Below are 17,150 nucleotides of genomic sequence, written 5' to 3'. Positions count from 1 at the left end.
ACAAGCACTAAGACCTAGCTTGGCTGGTGGTGAGAAGGGCCCTCCCTGTCAGATTCTTCATGCACACCCGAAGGCTCTGCACCAATGCACGCTGCCCTCGGAGTGGCTGTGGGGGAAATGAGACGGTCACACACCTCCTTGTGGAATGTGCCTTTGCAAAGAAGGTCTGGAGAGAGATGCAGTGGTATTTGTCAAGGTTTATCCCAAACAGATCTGTGACACAGGACTCTGTGCTCTACGGACTGTTTCCAGGGACACACACCGAGACAAATATCAACTGCTGCTGGAAGGTCATCAACTCGGTAAAAGACGCTCTTTGGTCTGCCCGAAACTTGCTGATCTTCCAGTGCAAAGAATTGTCCTCGACCGAGTGTTGCAGACTGGCACATTCCAAGGTCCAGGACTACGTGCTGAGGGACGCACTCAAGCTTGGGGCAGCTGCCGCCAAGGCGCAATGGGGAAAGACCACTGTGTAAAGTCTTTCCAGCAAATGTACACCGAGGGGCCGGTAACAGTGTAAAGCCCCTCGGTCGGGGCAACCAACACTCCAATGTATAAAACAAACATGCCACTGTAAATATTTAAGAAGGAATTGTAATGTAAAGAGTGATATGTGTACGACAATATCAAAAGTGAATGGAAGAAAGTCAAGGCAACATGTAACCCTGCCGGAAATGTACAGTCAAGACAATTTGAAATGTTTCTGTAATGCTCATGATAAATTTTTATGAATAAAGTATATTTTTTTGAAAAAAAAAAAAAAAAAAAAAATCTGTTCTTATCAGTTTAATATCTGATACGTCCCTTATCTGGGGACCATGTATTAAATTGATTTTTGGAGCAGGGAGATGGAATAGGGGCTTGCTCTGTCCACTCCACGCATCGACCTGGTATTGCAGTATCTCCAGGAATGGTGCACACCACCCCTTTATGGGGAATTTCAAAGTCAAAAAACAGCTCAAACACATACAAATATACACTTTATTCACATTTCTTTCATCACACAACAAAACGCTTCGTCAAGTGGCTGCTGCTACTCAGCTTCTACGGGGTGTGATGAAGGATGACGAAAGGCCTCATCTTACAAGCACAAGGGGGAAAGCAAACAAATTCAAAATTGACCACCCATTTCACTGCAAAATCCTACCAACTGTCCTGGCTTGACACAATTCACACCTCTCAAACCTGGGGTTACCCCATCTCTGGATCTGTAAAGATTTAATCACCTGCTAATGGTCGCATTCCAAGCATTGTCTGGCATCTTTGAATCTGTCCATATATATGTTTCTGGAGCATACCTCTTCATTCACCTGAGGAAGGAGCAGCGCTCCGAAAGCTAGTGACATCGAAACAAACCTGTTGGACTTTAACCTGGTGTTGTAAGACTTCGTACTGTGCTCACCCCAGTCCAACGCCGGCATCTCCACATCATTTCACTGTTGAATGTGGATTACTCGGCTTCTCGGCCTTTTGGCTCAGATCAAGTGTAGTCTCATTTGATCAAGGGAAGCTGAGGATTTCCATGTCGATCGTGGATTGGAGAACTCGGAGGGATTGAAGTCGTCAAAGAGGAAACGTTTGGAGCTTGGCTGCTATTGGTGGATCTACATGCTGGCCTAAACCTCGGGTTTAGGCCTAACGCCGATACAGTTTCACACCCAACGAACGAGCTATGGATGCAGTTGCATCCCGACCACCAGGCTGGGGAGTGCGAAACACTGTCCGAGTCACAGTGAAGAAAACGGAAGGAGAGTCACCTTTGGATCGGATACTCTTCGTGAAGCGGGTGCTGCTCGAGTGTTGTGGGTTTAAAGCAACAGAAATCTTCTGCTTGCTAAACTTCCCCAAGAATGGCTTCTTTGATGTCACCTTCAAGAGCGTCGCAGCGTGCATCAAATTGTTGAACGTCTTCATGGAAAAAGGTAACCAGAGTCCCCTGTCGATCCTGACTGCGGAGCCTCTGTTTACGCTACCAGCACAGCGAAATCGGGTTGTTACACTGCACACGTACAACCCCCACGTCCCTGTGTCTGATGTGCTCACGTTCCTCGCCAGGTACGCTGAGCTGAAAAGTGACAGCGTGCAAGTGAAAGACACCTTCGGCATCTGGACAAGTGAGCACCAGGTCAAGGTGACCCTAAGAACGGACAGCAACAGAGCCATCCTGCATCCCCCCTCCAATTTCGCTATTGGAGTAAATCGTGGCTACCTCTACTACGTGGGACAGCCACGAGTATGCCACACCTGTGGCAAAATGGGGCATGTTGCCGCAAACTGCAGTGTGACCTTCTGCAAGAACTGCAGGCAGGAGGGACACATGACTAAGGACTGCAAGGAAGACAAGTGCTGCAACCTGTGTGGGGAGGCCGGCCATCTTTACAGGGCCTGCCCGAAACGCGGGGCGACATATGCACAGATCATCAGCAGCGGAGTCAAAAAGGCGACCAGAGAGGAGGTGCATACACCCTCCACCGAAAAAGACACCACGGTTCAGAATGAGGAAAAGCAACAGAAGGGCCCCCAACAAAAAGAGGAGGCCCCAGCACCTCCTGACAACCCAACCCCAGCCCCATCTGATGAGGAACACTCAATGGAAGAGGAAGAGGATGGGACAAAGAATAAAGAGCCCTGGGAAACCGTGAACAGGGACAAACGAAAGAGGAAACAAAAAAACAAACTGAAGAACCCCCTGAGGGGTAGTGGCAAAAAGCGACACCTCTCAGCCGGCGCACTTAGCGCCGACACCTCATCCGATGAGGGAAAACAGGACAAGAATCGGCCTCAGATAAAGAGGCAAAGCACCAACGTGGAACGGAAGGCACAGACCCTCCAGACCACCGACCGGGAAGAAAACAAGGTCACAGACCAACCCCCGATAGCAACGAGCAGCAACAACCCAGGTGAAGACCGGCCTGCAACCCCAACACCTACTGACTGCCACGACGAACCCCAGGGCTACACCACCCCCCCAATGCATCTGCATCAAAATCACGGGGCCAGTACGGACCAGAACAGCTTTCTCAGCCCTGCAACTGTGCTAAAGTTTGCGAGCACCACCGGCATGCTGGGGAACATTCAACAGCTGGAACAGCCAACTGTATAGACTCTGGACTCTTGAGACTGGTAAATCTATCTTTTTATAATGGGTTTAAAAATTGCATCCATAAATGTGCGAAGCATCAAAGATACTTCGCGGTGTGTAGCCACACTCAACTATTTGGCAAATGTAAAAGCTGACCTACTGTTCCTGCAGGAGTGCGGAATTCCGCACCTCAGCAACTACAGGCGCTGGTCGAGCTGGTGGTCCCACGGGCCATCCATCTGGTCAGGAGGAAACGACTGCCGCTCCTCCGGCCTGGGTATTCTGCTGCGGGGAGGCAACTTCACCATCTCCGACGTTAAGGAGGTGGTGGGCGGGCGCCTCCTCGTAGCAGACGTGAAATACAAAAACACCCCTCTCAGACTTATTAATGTGTACGCCCCGGCCGTAAAAAGTGAGCGGCTGGCAGTTCTTCAGCAACTCCCACTGCTGTTGGCCACCTCCAAGCCGGTCATCCTGGGTGGTGACTTCAACTGCATCATCGATGAGGCTGGACGATCCAGCAAAGCCGACAGCAAACTAGACGCTACGTCCAGACTCCTGATGGAAACGGTAAAAGACGCCAAGCTGCTCGACGTCTGCAGCAACCCTGCAGACGGCGCGCAGCGTAGATACACATGGTCACGGCCAGACGGGTCCGTCCGCTCCAGGATAGACTTCTTTTTTGTGTCCCGAGCTTTCACGGTCAGGTCCACCGACGTAACGCCGGTGTTCTTCTCTGACCACTGCCTCCTACTGGCCGACTGCCACCTGCAGGAAGACCAGGGGGTAGGCAGGGGGACGTGGAAGCTAAATGTAAAACTGCTGACCCCTGAGAACATCGAGGAACTCAGGAGGGATTACAAAGGTTGGAGAACCGTGAAACCCCTCTTTGAGGCCCCACATCTCTGGTGGGAAGCAATCAAGGGGAATATCAAGAGGTTTTTCATCCTCAAGGGCGTTCAAAAGGTGAGAGAGAGACGAGGGGTCATGTCCAGGCTCCAGAAAAGTATGCAAAATTTGCTCCAGCTGCAGTCGATGGGGGTGGATGTCAAGGAGGATCTCCAAGAGGTGAAGAGCCAGCAAGCCTCGCTCTACACCTCGGAGGCCTCCAAGGTTATCTTCCGTTCCAGAGTCCGCTCCGTGGAGCAGGACGAAAAGTGCTCACGCTTCTTCTTCCAAAAGGTGCACAGAGAGACCTCTGTGATCAGCAGCCTGAAGGAAGAAGATGGCTCTGAAAAGTCAACGCAGTCTGACATCCTGAGGATCAGCCAATCCTTTTATGCCGGACTGTATGACCTGAAGCCAACAGATAGCACTGTTTCCCAGACCTTCCTGTCGACTATCACGGAGGTCATAGGCGACAGCGAGCTGGAAAACCTGGACAAATCACTAACTCTGGACGAGCTGACAAAGGCCGCCAAGTCCTTCGAGACGAGTAAAACTCCCGGAAGCGACGGCTTACCGGTTGAGTTGTATTCGGCTCTGTGGGACTGGATGGGCCCAGACCTGCTGGAAGTGTACGAGAGTATGCTTCTGGAAGGCAGCATGTCAGAGTCCATGAGGAAAGGCATCATCACCCTCATCTACAAGCAGAAGGGGGAAAGGGAAGAAATTCGAAATTGGCGACCCATTTCACTGTTGAATGTGGACTACAAAATTCTAGCAAAGGTCATCGCCAATCGGGTCAGGTCTGCTCTGGATTCGGTGATCCACCGTGACCAGACCTGTGCTGTACCCGGCAGGAAGATCTCTGATAGCCTCGCGCTACTCAGGGATACGATCGCCTACGTGCAGGACAGGGGGGTGGACACTTGCCTCATCAGCCTTGACCAGGAGAAGGCTTTTGACAGAATATCGCACACCTACATGATGGATGTGCTCTCCAAAATGGGGTTTGGGGAGGGAATTCGCAATTGGATCAAACTGCTCTACACAAACATCTATAGCGCAGTCTCAATCAATGGGTGGGAATCAGAAAAGTTCCAGATCAGATCTGGAGTCAGGCAGGGCTGCCCTCTCTCCTCTGCCCTTTTTGTGTGCTGCATAGAACCTTTTGCCGAGTCCATCAGGAGGGATCCGGGCATAAGGGGAGTGACGATCCCAGGCAGTGGAGGCATGCAAGTCAAGGCCTCCCTGTACATGGACGACGTTGCCGTCTTCTGCTCGGATCCTGCGTCTGTGCGCAGGCTCTTGACCACCTGCGACCAGTTTGAACTGGCCTCGGGAGCCAAGGTAAACCGTGGCAAGAGCGAGGCCATGTTCTTTGGGAACTGGGCCGACCGGTCCTTTGTCCCCTTCACTGTCAGGTCCGATTACCTGAAGGTGCTGGGGATATGGTTCGGAGCTGCTGGGGCGTGCACCAAAAACTGGGAGGAGCGCATAGGAAAGGTAAGACAGAAACTGGGCTGGTGGGAGCAACGCTCCCTCTCCATTGCGGGCAAAACCCTGGTCATCAGGTGTGAGGTACTCTCGCTGCTACTGTACGTGGCGCAGGTCTGGCCCATAACCCGACCCTACGCCACAGCAGTCACCCGGGCCATCTTCAAATTTATCTGGCGATCCAAGATGGACCGTGTCCGAAGGGACACCATGTACAAACCTCTGGAGAAGGGAGGACGGAACGTACCCAACGCCTCCCTCATCCTGTTGGCCACCTTTGTGTCCAGCTGCATCAAGCTGTGCGTGGACCCCCAGTATGCAAACACCAAGTGTCACTACATACTGAGGTTCTACCTGTCCCCGGTGTTGCGAAGGATGGGCCTGGCCTCATTGCCGCGGAACGCTCCAAGTCGTTGGACCGTACCGTACCACCTGTCCTTTGTGGAAAAGTTTTTGAAGGAAAACACCTTTGACCACAAGGCAATGAAGCAGTGGTCAGCACGTAATGTCCTCGAGGCCCTCAGGGAAAAAGAGACCGTGGAGGACGTTGGATGGTTCCCTGAGCAGACTGCCAGAGTCATCTGGCAGAACGCCTCATCACCAGAACTTTCAAACAAGCACCAAGACCTAGCTTGGCTGGTGGTGAGAAGGGCCCTCCCTGTCAGATTCTTCATGCACACCCGAAGGCTCTGCACCAATGCACGCTGCCCTCGGAGTGGCTGTGGGGGAAATGAGACGGTCACACACCTCCTTGTGGAATGTGCCTTTGCAAAGAAGGTCTGGAGAGAGATGCAGTGGCATTTGTCAAGGTTTATCCCAAACAGATCTGTGACACAGGACTCTGTGCTCTACGGACTGTTTCCAGGGACACACACCGAGAGAAATATAAACTGCTGCTGGAAGAACATAGAACATAGAACATAGAAAATACAGCACAGAACAGGCCCTTCGGCCCACGATGTTGTGCCGAACCTTTGTCCTAGATTAATCATAGATTATCATTGAATCTACAGTGCAGAAGGAGGCCATTCGGCCCCCTGAGTCTGCACCAGCTCTTGGAAAGAGCACCCTACCCAAACTCAACACCTCCACCCAACACCAAGGGCAATTTGGACATTAAGGGCAATTTATCATTGGCCAATTCACCTAACCCGCACATCTTTGGACTGTGGGAGGAAACCGGAGCACCCGGAGGAAACCCACGCAGACACGGGGAGGACGTGCAGACTCCGCACAGACAATGACCCAAGCCGAAATCGAACCTGGGAACATGGATCTGTGAAGCAATTGTGCTATCCACAATGCTACCGTGCTGCCCTTAAGAACAAATAAATCTACACTATATAATTTTCCCGTAATCCATGTACCTATCCAACAGCTGCTTGAAGGTCACTAATGTTTCCGACTCAACTACTTCCACAGGCAGTGCATTCCATGCCCCCACTACTCTCTGGGTAAAGAACCTACCTCTGATATCCCTCCTATATCTTCCACCTTTCACCTTAAATTTATGTCCCCTTGTAATGGTGTGTTCCACCTGGGGAAAAAGTCTCTGACTGTCTACTCTATCTATTCCCCTGATCATCTTATAAACCTCTATCAAGTCGCCCCTCATCCTTCTCCGCTCTAATGAGAAAAGGCCTAGCACCCTCAACCTTTCCTCGTAAGACCTACTCTCCATTCCAGGCAACATCCTGGTAAATCTTCTTTGCACCTTTTCCAGAGCTTCCACATCCTTCCTAAAATGAGGCGACCAGAACTGTACACAGTACTCCAAATGTGGCCTTACCAAAGTTTTGTACAGCTGCATCATCACCTCACGGCTCTTAAATTCAATCCCTCTGTTAATGAACGCGAGCACACCATAGGCCTTCTTCACAGCTCTATCCACTTGAGTGGCAACTTTCAAAGATGTATGAACATAGACCCCAAGGTCTCTCTGCTCCTCCACAATGCCAAGAACTCTACCGTTAACCCTGTATTCCGCATTCATATTTGTCCTTCCAAAATGGACAACCTCACACTTTTCAGGGTTAAACTCCATCTGCCACTTCTCAGCCCAGCTCTGCATCCTATCTATGTCTCTTTGCAGCCGACAACAGCCCTCCTTACTATCCACAACTCCACCAATCTTCGTATCGTCTGCAAATTTACTGACCCACCCTTCAACTCCCTCATCCAAGTCATTAATGAAAATCACAAACAGCAGAGGACCCAGAACTGATCCCTGCGGTACACCACTGGTAACTGGGATCCAGGCTGAATATTTGCCATCCACCACCACTCTCTGACTTCTATCGGTTAGCCAGTTCGTTATCCAACTGGCCAAATTTCCCACTATCCCATGCCTCCTTACTTTGTGCAGAAGCCTACCATGGGGAACTTTATCAAATGCCTTACTAAAATCCATGTACACTACATCCACTGCTTTACCTTCATCCACATGCTTGGTCACCTCCTCAAAGAATTCAATAAGATTTGTAAGGCAAGACCTACCCCTCACAAATCCGTGCTGACTATCCCTAATCAAGCAGTGTCTTTCCAGATGCTCAGAAATCCTATCCTTCAGTACCCTTTCCATTACTTTGCCTACCACCGAAGTAAGACTAACTGGCCTGTAATTCCCAGGGTTATCCCTAGTTCCTTTTTTGAACAGGGGCACGACATTCGCCACTCTCCAATCCCCTGGTACCACCCCTGTTGACAGTGAGGACGAAAAGATAATTGCCAACGGCTCTGCAATTTCATCTCTTGCTTCCCATAGAATCCTTGGATATAACCCGTCAGGCCCGGGGGACTTGTTGAAGGTCATCAACTCGGTAAAAGACGCTCTTTGGTCTGCCCGAAACTTGCTGATCTTCCAGTGCAAAGAATTGTCCTCGACCGAGTGTTGCAGACTGGCACATTCCAAGGTCCAGGACTACGTGCTGAGGGACGCACTCAAGCTTGGGGCAGCAGCCGCCAAGGCGCAATGGGGAAAGACCACTGTGTAAGGTCTTTCCAGCAAATGTACACCGAGGGGCGGGTAACAGTGTAAAGCCCCTCGGTCTGGGCAACCAACACTCCAATGTATAAAACAAACATGCCACTGTAAATATTTAAGAAGGAATTGTAATGTAAAGAGTGATATGTGTACGACAATATCAAAATTGAATGAAAGAAAGTCAAGGCAACATGTAACCCTGCCGGAAATGTACAGTCAAGACAATTTGAAATGTTTCTGTCATGCTCATGATAAATTTTTATGAATAAAGTATATTTTTTTGAAAAAAAAAAAAAAAAAAATCTGTTCTTATCAGTTTAATATCTGATACGTCCCTTATCTGGGGACCATATATTAAATTGATTTTTGGAGCAGGGAGATGGAATAGGGGCTTGCTCCGTCCACTCCACGCATCGACCTGGTATTGCAGTATCTCCAGGAACGGTGCACACCACCCCTTTATGGGGAATTTCAAAGTCAAAAAACAGCTCAAACACATACAAATATACACTTTATTCACATTTCTTTCATCACACAACAAAACGCTTCGTCAAGTGGCTGCTGCTACTCAGCTTCTACCTGGCCCCGGTGTGATGAAGGATGACGAAAGGCATCATCACCCTCATCTTACAAGCACAAGGGGGAAAGCAAACAAATTCAAAATTGACCACCCATTTCACTGCAAAATCCTACCAACTGTCCTGGCTTGACACAATTCACACCTCTGAAACCTGGGGTTACCCCATCTCTGGATCTGTAAAGATTTAATCACCTGCTAATGGTTGCATTCCAAGCATTGTCTGGCATCTTTGAATCTGTCCATATATATGTTTCTGGAGCATACCTCTTCATTCACCTGAGGAAGGAGCAGCGCTCCGAAAGCTAGTGACATCGAAACAAACCTGTTGGACTTTAACCTGGTGTTGTAAGACTTCGTACTGTGCTCACCCCAGTCCAACGCCGGCATCTCCACATCATTTCACTGTTGAATGTGGATTACTCGGCTTCTCGGCTTTTTGGCTCAGATCAAGTGTAGACTCATTTGATCGCGGGAAGCTGAGGATTTCCATGTCGATCGTGGATTGGAGAACTCGGAGGGATTGAAGTCGTCAAAGAGGAAACGTTTGGAGCTTGGCTGCTATTGGTGGATCTACATGCTGGCCTAAACCTCGGGTTTAGGCCTAACGCCGATACAGTTTCACACCCAACGAACGAGCTATGGATGCAGCTGCATCCCGACCACCAGGCTGGGGAGTGCGAAACACTGTCCGAGTCACAGTGAAGAAAACGGAAGGAGAGTCACCTTTGGATCGGATACTCTTCGTGAAGCGGGTGCTGCTCGAGTGTTGTAGGTTTAAAGCAACAGAAATCTTCTGCTTGCAAAACTTCCCCAAGAATGGCTTCTTTGATGTCACCTTCAAGAGCGTCGCAGCGTGCATCAAATTCTTGAACGTCTTCAAGGATAAAGGTAACCAGAGTCCCCTGTCGATCCTGACTGCGGAGCCTCTGTTTACGCTACCGGCACAGCGAAATCGGGTTGTTACACTGCACACGTACAACCCCCACGTCCCTGTGTCTGATGTGCTCACGTTCCTCGCCAGGTACGCTGAGCTGAAAAGTGACAGCGTGCAAGTGAAAGACACCTTCGGCATCTGGACAAGTGAGCACCAGGTCAAGGTGACCCTAAGAACGGACAGCAACGGAGCCATCCTGCATCCCCCCTCCAATTTCGCTATTGGAGCAAATCGTGGCTACCTCTACTACGTGGGACAGCCACGAGTATGCCACACCTGTGGCAAAACGGGGCATGTTGCCGCAAACTGCAGTGTGACCTTCTGCAAGAACTGCAGGCAGGAGGGACACATGACTAAGGACTGCAAGGAAGACAAGTGCTGCAACCTGTGTGGGGAGGCCGGCCATCTTTACAGGGCCTGCCCGAAACGCGGGGCAACATATGCACAGATCATCAGCAGCGGAGTCAAAAAGGCGACCAGAGAGGAGGTGCATACACCCTCCACCGAAAAAGACACCACGGTTCAGAATGAGGAAAAGCAACAGAAGGGCCCCCAACAAAAAGAGGAGACCCCAGCACCTCCTGACAACCCAACCCCAGCCCCATCTGATGAGGAACACTCAATGGAAGTGGAAGAGGATGGGGCAAAGAATAAAGAGCCCTGGGAAACCGTGAACAGGGACAAACGTAAGAGGAAACAAAAAAACAAACTGAAGAACCCCCTGAGGGGTAGTGGCAAAAAGCGACACGTCTCGGCCGGCGCACTTTAGCCGACACCTCATCCGATGAGGGAAAACAGGACAAGAATCGGCCTCAGATAAAGAGGCAAAGCACCAACGTGGAACGGAAGGCACAGACCCCCCAGACCACCGACCGGGAAGAAAACAAGGTCACAGACCAACCCCCGATAGCAACGAGCAGCAACAACCCAGGTGAAGACCGGCCTGCAACCCCAACACCTACTGACTGCCACGACGAACCCCAGGGCTACACCACCCCCCCAATGCATCTGCATCAAAATCACGGGGCCAGTACGGACCAGAACAGTTTTCTCAGCCCTGCAACTGTGCTAAAGTTTGCAAGCACCACCGGCATGCTGGGGAACATTCAACAGCTGGAACAGCCAACTGTATAGACTCTGGACTCTTGAGACTGGTAAATCTATCTTTTTATAATGGGTTTAAAAATTGCATCCATAAATGTGCGAAGCATCAAAGATACTTCGCGGTGTGTAGCCACACTCAACTATTTGGCAAATGTAAAAGCTGACCTACTGTTCCTGCAGGAGTGCGGAATTCCGCACCTCAGCAACTACAGGCGCTGGTCGAGCTGGTGGTCCCACGGGCCATCCATCTGGTCAGGAGGAAACGACTGCCGCTCCTCCGGCCTGGGTATTCTGCTGCGGGGAGGCAACTTCACCATCTCCGACGTTAAGGAGGTGGTGGGCGGGCGCCTCCTCGTAGCAGACGTGAAATACAAAAACACCCCTCTCAGACTTATTAATGTGTACGCCCCGGCCGTAAAAAGTGAGCGGCTGGCAGTTCTTCAGCAACTCCCACTGCTGTTGGCCACCTCCAAGCCGGTCATCCTGGGTGGTGACTTCAACTGCATCATCGATGCGGCTGGACGATCCAGCAAAGCCGACAGCAAACTAGACGCTACGTCCAGACTCCTGATGGAAACGGTAAAAGACGCCAAGCTGCTCGACGTCTGCAGCAACCCTGCAGGCGGCGCGCAGCGTAGATACACATGGTCACGGCCAGACGGGTCCGTCCGCTCCAGGATAGACTTCTTTTTTGTGTCCCGAGCTTTCACGGTCAGGTCCACCGACGTAACGCCGGTGTTCTTCTCTGACCACTGCCTCCTACTGGCCGACTGCCACCTGCAGGAAGACCAGGGGGTAGGCAGGGGGACGTGGAAGCTAAATGTAAAACTGCTGACCCCTGAGAACATTGAGGAACTCAGGAGGGATTACAAATGTTGGAGAACCGTGAAACCCCTCTTTGAGGCCCCACATCTCTGGTGGGAAGCAATCAAGGGGAATATCAAGAGGTTTTTCATCCTCAAGGGCGTTCAAAAGGTGAGAGAGAGACGAGGGGTCATGTCCAGGCTCCAGAAAAGCATGCAAAATTTGCTCCAGCTGCAGTCGATGGGGGTGGATGTCAAGGAGGATCTCCAAGAGGTGAAGAGCCAGCAAGCCTCGCTCTACACCTCGGAGGCCTCCAAGGTTATCTTCCGTTCCAGAGTCCGCTCCGTGGAGCAGGACGAAAAGTGCTCACGCTTCTTCTTCCAAAAGGTGCACAGAGAGACCTCTGTGATCAGCAGCCTGAAGGAAGAAGATGGCTCTGAAAAGTCATCGCAGTCTGACATCCTGAGGATCAGCCAATCCTTTTATGCCGGACTGTATGACCTGAAGCCAACAGATAGCACTGTTTCCCAGACCTTCCTGTCGACTATCACGGAGGTCATAGGCGACAGCGAGCTGGAAAACCTGGACAAATCACTAACTCTGGACGAGCTGACAAAGGCCGCCAAGTCCTTCGAGACGAGTAAAACTCCCGGAAGCGACGGCTTACCGGTTGAGTTGTATTCGGCTCTGTGGGACTGGATGGGCCCAGACCTGCTGGAAGTGTACGAGAGTATGCTTCTGGAAGGCAGCATGTCAGAGTCCATGAGGAAAGGCATCATCACCCTCATCTACAAGCAGAAGGGGGAAAGGGAAGAAATTCGAAATTGGCGACCCATTTCACTGTTGAATGTGGACTACAAAATTCTAGCAAAGGTCATCGCCAATCGGGTCAGGTCTGCTCTGGAGTCGGTGATCCACCCTGACCAGACCTGTGCTGTACCCGGCAGGAAGATCTCTGATAGCCTCGCGCTACTCAGGGATACGATCGCCTACGTGCAGGACAGGGGGGTGGACACTTGCCTCATCAGCCTTGACCAGGAGAAGGCTTTTGACAGAATATCGCACACCTACATGATGGATGTGCTCTCCAAAATGGGGTTTGGGGAGGGAATTCGCAATTGGATCAAACTGCTCTACACAAACATCTATAGCGCAGTCTCAATCAATGGGTGGGAATCAGAAAAGTTCCAGATCAGATCTGGAGTCAGGCAGGGCTGCCCTCTCTCCTCTGCCCTTTTTGTGTGCTGCATAGAACCTTTTGCCGAGTCCATCAGGAGGGATCCGGGCATAAGGGGAGTGACGATCCCAGGCAGTGGAGGCATGCAAGTCAAGGCCTCCCTGTACATGGACGACGTTGCCGTCTTCTGCTCGGATCCTGCGTCTGTGCGCAGGCTCTTGACCACCTGCGACCAGTTTGAACTGGCCTCGGGAGCCAAGGTAAACCGTGGCAAGAGCGAGGCCATGTTCTTTGGGAACTGGGCCGACCGGTCCTTTGTCCCCTTCACTGTCAGGTCCGATTACCTGAAGGTGCTGGGGATATGGTTCGGAGCTGCTGGGGCGTGCACCAAAAACTGGGAGGAGCGCATAGGAAAGGTAAGACAGAAACTGGGCTGGTGGGAGCAACGCTCCCTCTCCATTGCGGGCAAAACCCTGGTCATCAGGTGTGAGGTACTCTCGGTGCTACTGTACGTGGCGCAGGTCTGGCCCATAACCCGACCCTACGCCACAGCAGTCACCCGGGCCATCTTCAAATTTATCTGGCGATCCAAGATGGACCGTGTCCGAAGGGACACCATGTACAAACCTCTGGAGAAGGGAGGACGGAACGTACCCAACGCCTCCCTCATCCTGTTGGCCACCTTTGTGTCCAGCTGCATCAAGCTGTGCGTGGACCCCCAGTATGCAAACACCAAGTGTCACTACATACTGAGGTTCTACCTGTCCCCGGTGTTGCGAAGGATGGGCCTGGCCTCATTGCCGCGGAACGCTCCAAGTAGTTGGACCGTACCGTACCACCTGTCCTTTGTGGAAAAGTTTTTGAAGGAAAACACCTTTGACCACAAGGCAATGAAGCAGTGGTCAGCACGTAATGTCCTCGAGGCCCTCAGGGAAAAAGAGACCGTGGAGGACGTTGGATGGTTCCCTGAGCAGACTGCCAGAGTCATCTGGCAGAACGCCTCATCACCAGAACTTTCAAACAAGCACCAAGACCTAGCTTGGCTGGTGGTGAGAAGGGCCCTCCCTGTCAGATTCTTCATGCACACCCGAAGGCTCTGCACCAATGCACGCTGCCCTCGGAGTGGCTGTGGGGGAAATGAGACGGTCACACACCTCCTTGTGGAATGTGCCTTTGCAAAGAAGGTCTGGAGAGAGATGCAGTGGCATTTGTCAAGGTTTATCCCAAACAGATCTGTGACACAGGACTCTGTGCTCTACGGACTGTTTCCAGGGACACACACCGAGAGAAATATAAACTGCTGCTGGAAGAACATAGAACATAGAACATAGAAAATACAGCACAGAACAGGCCCTTCGGCCCACGATGTTGTGCCGAACCTTTGTCCTAGATTAATCATAGATTATCATTGAATCTACAGTGCAGAAGGAGGCCATTCGGCCCCCTGAGTCTGCACCAGCTCTTGGAAAGAGCACCCTACCCAAACTCAACACCTCCACCCAACACCAAGGGCAATTTGGACATTAAGGGCAATTTATCATTGGCCAATTCACCTAACCCGCACATCTTTGGACTGTGGGAGGAAACCGGAGCACCCGGAGGAAACCCACGCAGACACGGGGAGGACGTGCAGACTCCGCACAGACAATGACCCAAGCCGAAATCGAACCTGGGAACATGGATCTGTGAAGCAATTGTGCTATCCACAATGCTACCGTGCTGCCCTTAAGAACAAATAAATCTACACTATATAATTTTCCCGTAATCCATGTACCTATCCAACAGCTGCTTGAAGGTCACTAATGTTTCCGACTCAACTACTTCCACAGGCAGTGCATTCCATGCCCCCACTACTCTCTGGGTAAAGAACCTACCTCTGATATCCCTCCTATATCTTCCACCTTTCACCTTAAATTTATGTCCCCTTGTAATGGTGTGTTCCACCTGGGGAAAAAGTCTCTGACTGTCTACTCTATCTATTCCCCTGATCATCTTATAAACCTCTATCAAGTCGCCCCTCATCCTTCTCCGCTCTAATGAGAAAAGGCCTAGCACCCTCAACCTTTCCTCGTAAGACCTACTCTCCATTCCAGGCAACATCCTGGTAAATCTTCTTTGCACCTTTTCCAGAGCTTCCACATCCTTCCTAAAATGAGGCGACCAGAACTGTACACAGTACTCCAAATGTGGCCTTACCAAAGTTTTGTACAGCTGCATCATCACCTCACGGCTCTTAAATTCAATCCCTCTGTTAATGAACGCGAGCACACCATAGGCCTTCTTCACAGCTCTATCCACTTGAGTGGCAACTTTCAAAGATGTATGAACATAGACCCCAAGGTCTCTCTGCTCCTCCACAATGCCAAGAACTCTACCGTTAACCCTGTATTCCGCATTCATATTTGTCCTTCCAAAATGGACAACCTCACACTTTTCAGGGTTAAACTCCATCTGCCACTTCTCAGCCCAGCTCTGCATCCTATCTATGTCTCTTTGCAGCCGACAACAGCCCTCCTTACTATCCACAACTCCACCAATCTTCGTATCGTCTGCAAATTTACTGACCCACCCTTCAACTCCCTCATCCAAGTCATTAATGAAAATCACAAACAGCAGAGGACCCAGAACTGATCCCTGCGGTACACCACTGGTAACTGGGATCCAGGCTGAATATTTGCCATCCACCACCACTCTCTGACTTCTATCGGTTAGCCAGTTCGTTATCCAACTGGCCAAATTTCCCACTATCCCATGCCTCCTTACTTTGTGCAGAAGCCTACCATGGGGAACTTTATCAAATGCCTTACTAAAATCCATGTACACTACATCCACTGCTTTACCTTCATCCACATGCTTGGTCACCTCCTCAAAGAATTCAATAAGATTTGTAAGGCAAGACCTACCCCTCACAAATCCGTGCTGACTATCCCTAATCAAGCAGTGTCTTTCCAGATGCTCAGAAATCCTATCCTTCAGTACCCTTTCCATTACTTTGCCTACCACCGAAGTAAGACTAACTGGCCTGTAATTCCCAGGGTTATCCCTAGTTCCTTTTTTGAACAGGGGCACGACATTCGCCACTCTCCAATCCCCTGGTACCACCCCTGTTGACAGTGAGGACGAAAAGATAATTGCCAACGGCTCTGCAATTTCATCTCTTGCTTCCCATAGAATCCTTGGATATAACCCGTCAGGCCCGGGGGACTTGTTGAAGGTCATCAACTCGGTAAAAGACGCTCTTTGGTCTGCCCGAAACTTGCTGATCTTCCAGTGCAAAGAATTGTCCTCGACCGAGTGTTGCAGACTGGCACATTCCAAGGTCCAGGACTACGTGCTGAGGGACGCACTCAAGCTTGGGGCAGCAGCCGCCAAGGCGCAATGGGGAAAGACCACTGTGTAAGGTCTTTCCAGCAAATGTACACCGAGGGGCGGGTAACAGTGTAGAGCCCCTCGGTCGGGGCAACCAACACTCCAATGTATAAAACAAACATGCCACTGTAAATATTTAAGAAGGAATTGTAATGTAAAGAGTGATATGTGTACGACAATATCAAAATTGAATGAAAGAAAGTCAAGGCAACATGTAACCCTGCCGAAAATGTACAGTCAAGACAACTTGAAATGTTTCTGTAATGCTCATGATAAATTTTTATGAATAAAATTTTTTGATTAAAAAAAAAAAAAAAAATCTGTTCTTATCAGTTTAATATCTGATACGTCCCTTATCTGGGGACCATATATTAAATTGATTTTTGGAGCAGGGAGATGGAATAGGGGCTTGCTCCGTCCACTCCACGCATCGACCTGGTATTGCAGTATCTCCAGGAACGGTGCACACCACCCCTTTATGGGGAATTTCAAAGTCAAAAAACAGCTCAAACACATACAAATATACACTTTATTCACATTTCTTTCATCACACAACAAAACGCTTCGTCAAGTGGCTGCTGCTACTCAGCTTCTACCTGGCCCCGGGGTGTGATGAAGGATGACGAAAGGCATCATCACCCTCATCTTACAAGCACAAGGGGGAAAGCAAACAAATTCAAAATTGACCACCCATTTCACTGCAAAATCCTACCAACTGTCCTGGCTTGACACAATTCA

The 17,150-nt window shown here is 50.4% G+C and overlaps 3 non-coding genes across 3 annotated transcripts; all 3 read left to right on the top strand.

The window, feature by feature from the left end:
* The first annotated feature begins 738 nt into the window (after positions 1 to 738).
* LOC140394611 (U2 spliceosomal RNA) lies at positions 739 to 924 on the top strand. Its single transcript, XR_011935928.1, has one exon. It is a non-coding gene; the product is annotated as a U2 spliceosomal RNA (small nuclear RNA).
* A 7,792-nt stretch (positions 925 to 8,716) lies between these two features.
* Positions 8,717 to 8,899, top strand: LOC140394680 (U2 spliceosomal RNA). The gene has a single exon (XR_011935964.1). It is a non-coding gene; the product is annotated as a U2 spliceosomal RNA (small nuclear RNA).
* A 7,799-nt stretch (positions 8,900 to 16,698) lies between these two features.
* On the top strand, positions 16,699 to 16,884 carry LOC140394578 (U2 spliceosomal RNA). The gene has a single exon (XR_011935901.1). It is a non-coding gene; the product is annotated as a U2 spliceosomal RNA (small nuclear RNA).
* Positions 16,885 to 17,150: the final 266 nt, after the last annotated feature.

This window comes from Scyliorhinus torazame, chromosome 17 (genome assembly GCF_047496885.1).
Source record: "Scyliorhinus torazame isolate Kashiwa2021f chromosome 17, sScyTor2.1, whole genome shotgun sequence".
Taxonomy (NCBI): Eukaryota; Metazoa; Chordata; class Chondrichthyes; order Carcharhiniformes; family Scyliorhinidae; genus Scyliorhinus; species Scyliorhinus torazame.
The sequence above is the reverse complement of the archived record's forward strand: the minus strand, read 5'-3'. Positions and strand labels throughout refer to the sequence as shown.